Here is a 4128-nt window from a genome sequence, read left to right on the forward strand (position 1 = left end):
AACTGTGCATACTGGTTTGTGATTGTACAAATTCAGTATGGGCATCGCTTGGTGCAGAGGTACTGCAAGGGAAGGTCCGGCTTGACCATTTCTGAGTTTCCTGTGAGATAAACCCGGTTTAAAAGAGGTTGGTATCATATTTTGGTTAAAAATCAAAAATATTTTCCGGCTCTGCCTCGCCTCCCCAAAAGATACCCAGAGCCACATGTGTGGGTCTTATCAATACCCACGGGAGGAATCGGGTCCATGTCCACCCAAGCCAAGGTTAAAAGCCCACTCATCTACGGATGAGAAAATCATTTGATCACCTCAGTTAAGCGTTGCCTTATTTAACTTAATCAATAGGGGGGAGAGAGATTGGAGACGTACTATTGAAAGGGCAAGCCCTTCACTGCCTCCCACCCAAATAAAAAAGCCAATTGGCCTTGTACTACAAGAGCCGGTCGAACTCCTTCTCCCTGTTTCCCACCTATCATCCAAAAAAGCGGAGAAATATCAACTTAGTGTTATTATAGTGTATTTCACATTTGTTCAGTCAAACTTAGCCAGAGTTCCAACGCCCTACTTAAAATTCAACTAGAAAGTTACCTACCAAGTACTAATTAGCATTATAAAGTCAGAGCCTACAGCTCCAGGCTTTTCAGTTAGTTGTTCACTAAGATAAGAAAGGACAGTCTTAGCCTTATACAGTTTACCATAAGAAAAGTTAAGGAATCCCATGAAAGCAAGTTTTTTCTTTAGCCCTAGATTCCAGGCAGAACTATTGAGCATAGATAATTTTTCCCCCCTCAGGCCAGCTTTTTCTTTTTTTAAATTTTGTTAATAAAAGGGAGGAGATGTAGTCTCCCCTCCCCTAGCCTGAAACCTGCTTGCTCAGGGGTGGAGCTTCCTGCTCATTCGTTCTGCCACGCCCACTGCTGGAACCTGCGGAGCCACACACGTGCACCTTTCTACTGGACCAGAGATTATTCGGCGGGAATCGGGTCCCCTCCCGCTTCCTTCATAACTAGTGTCGCAACAATAAAATTTGAGCCTTGATCAGAGTAACTGTCTTGGCTACATTCTTTTCTCTCGCCACCTAGCCCCTCTTCTCTTCCAGGTTTCCAAAATGCCTTTCCAGGCTAGAACCCAGGTTGTGGTCTGCTGGCCGGACACAACACCCAATAAAGCATAATACGGATTACACGGTTTATATTAACTATAATTAATAATTAAATTTCAAATTGCCACAATGTTTTGTTTTGTTTGCTTGTTTGTTTGTTTGTTTAGAACAAACACGTTTAGTCATCTGTTTTTTCTCATTTCTTGAGACTACATCACAAGTTTGGGGAATATGCTTTCATGACAAAGAGTACTAAAAATCCTTACATGCCTTCAAACTTCACATGTAGAACAAGCTAACCATCTGAGAAACTCCATGTCTTCTAATGTACATTGACATCAGAAAACCAATTTTGGTGATTAAAATTGTGGGTTGCTACAAGAATGCCCATTTTCTGGATATTCTCTATGTTATACAGATTAAGGGATATCAGATATTTATATATCTACATATCATATCTCTCTACCTCTCTCTCTCTCTCTCCATATATATATAATTCTTATCATTAATCTTAGTTTGCTTTCTGCTGCTTTGATAAAACATTCTGGTCAAACACTACTTGAGAGAGAAAAAAAATTATTTGGCATGTAGGTTATAGTCCATCACCTGGGGAAACCATGTTAGGAATTTAAGACAGGAACCTGGAGGCAGGAACTGAAGCAGAAACAGTGAACTGATGGTATTTACTGGCTTGCTCTCTGTGGTTTGCTCTGCAAGTTTTCTTATACAGCTCAATGCCACTTGACTAGGGATGAACTCACCCACCTGGGATCTCACACATTAATTAGTAACTAGGGAAATGTGTAGTGAAGATAATCCTTCAGGTGCAGCACCTTCCTTCCAGGTAACTGACTCTAGGTTTGTGTCAGGTTTACAGCTAAAGCTAACTATGAGATCATGGCACTGGTAACATTTACTATCTCTATGTGATATTAATAGAGCACATATTGGTTTTATTTAACATATAAGATGAAACATTTAATATACTTTTACTGACATTGCTATTCATTATCTTCCTAAGATGGAATTCCTTTTTATTGGTTATTGTGCTTTGATGTATTTAATTCAGGGGGCTGACGAGTTAGGACTTAGGAGCACTATTATTCTTCCAGAGGTTCTGGTATTTCCAGCGCACACAGGATTGCAACTCCAATTCAAAGGAATCAGATGCCCTCTTCTAGGCCCCAAGGGCACTGGAGTGCATGTCCCATACTTCCAGGTGGGTGAAACATTCACATGCATAGAATGAATATATCTAAAATAATTTTAAAGATATCTGGCTGAGTGTGCACAACCAAAGACTGGTGCTGCTAAGGTTACTCATACTTGTGTAGTTAAATCTACTGACATAGGGTTGTTTTGTTTTTAATTGGAGAGAAACCTTTATCTGGAGTCATGACATATGTTTACGGTCTGTTCAGTCAGGCTGATATAGACAAGTGGAAAATGATCGGGAATATTTTCACACCTGGCTTGGCTCCCTTCATTTCCTCCACTGACTAATAAAGGTCTTTAGAAATAGCCTAGTTCACTCAGGTCAGATAGGAGGGCAATAACTTGAGTGCTTAAGGGGTTCAGGGAAGCTGCTGGGATTCTCAGTGCTTGGGCACACTCTTTTCTTCTATCTCAAGCTGTTGGTGCTAGAAATGCTTGTAAACTGTCCTCCAAATATCCTGCCATTTTCCTTTGACTTTCCAGGATCATCTGCCTTTTTCTTTTTTCTTTTTTTTTTAAATTAGGTATTTATTTCATTTACATTTCCAGTGCTATCCCAAAAGTCCACCACACGCTCCCCCACCCACTCCCCCACCCACCCACTCCCACTTCTTGGCCCTGACGTTCCCCTGTACTGAGGCATATAAAGTTTGCACAACGAATGGGCTTCTCTTTCCACTGATGGCCAACTAGGCCATCTTCTGATACATAAGCAGCTAGAGATATGAGCTCCAGGGGGTAATGGTTAGTTCATAGTGTTGTTCCACCTATAGGGTTGCAGATTCCCCCCAACTCCTTGGGTACTTTCTCTAGCTCCTCCAATGAGGGCCCTGTGATCCATCCAATAGCTGACTGTGAGCATCCACTTCTGTGTTTGCTAGGCCCCAGCATAGTCTCACAAGAGACAGCTCTATCTGGGTCCTTCCAGCAAAATCTTCCTAGTGTAAGCAATGGTGTCAGCGTTTGGAAGCTGATTATGGGATGGATCCCGGATATGGCCATATCTAGATGGTCCATCCTTTTGTCTCAGCTCTAAACTGTGTCTCTGTAACTCCTTCCATGGGTGTTTTGTTCACAATTCTAAGGGGCAAAGTGTCCATACTTTGGTCTTCGTTCTTCTTGAGTTTCATGTGTTTCACAAATTTATCTTATATCTTGGGTATTCTAAGTTTCTGGGCTAATATCCACTTATCAGTGAGTACATATTGTGTGAGTTCTTTTGTGATTGGGTTACCTCACTCAGGATGATGCCCTCCAGGTCCATCCATTTGCCTAGGAATTTCATAAATTCATTCTTTTTAATAGATGAGTAGTACTCCATTGTGTAAATGTACCACATTTTCTGTATCCTGGGTTCTTTCCTGCTTCTGGCTATTATAAATAAGGCTGCTATGAACATAGTGGAGCATGTGTCCTTCTTACCAGTTGGAACATTTTCTGGATATATGCCCAGGAGAGGTATTGCGGGATCCTCCAGTAATACTATGTCCCATTTTCTGAGGAACCAACAGACTGATTTCCAGAGTGATTGTAAAAGCTTGCAATCCCACCAACAATGGAGGACTGTTCCTCTTTCTCTACATCCTCGCCAGCATCTGCAAGTAGACCAATGGAATAGAATTGAAGACCCACAAATGAACCCATACACCTATGGTTACTTGATCTTTGACAAGGGACCTAAAACCATCCAGTGGAAAAAAGACAGCATTTTCAACAAATGGTGCTGGCACAACTGGTGGTTATCATGTAGAAGAATGTGAATCAATCCATTCCTATCTCCTTTTACTAAGGTCAAATCTAAGTGGATCAAG

At 41.3% G+C, this 4128-nt stretch overlaps 1 non-coding gene across 1 annotated transcript; it reads right to left on the bottom strand.

Moving 5' to 3' along the window:
• Positions 1-2551: 2551 nt before the first annotated feature.
• Positions 2552-2680, bottom strand: Mir6238 (microRNA 6238). Its single transcript, NR_105746.1, has one exon. It is a non-coding gene; the product is annotated as a microRNA 6238 (primary transcript).
• Positions 2681-4128: the final 1448 nt, after the last annotated feature.

Source organism: Mus musculus, chromosome 7 (genome assembly GCF_000001635.26).
Source record: "Mus musculus strain C57BL/6J chromosome 7, GRCm38.p6 C57BL/6J".
NCBI lineage: Eukaryota > Metazoa > Chordata > Mammalia > Rodentia > Muridae > Mus > Mus musculus.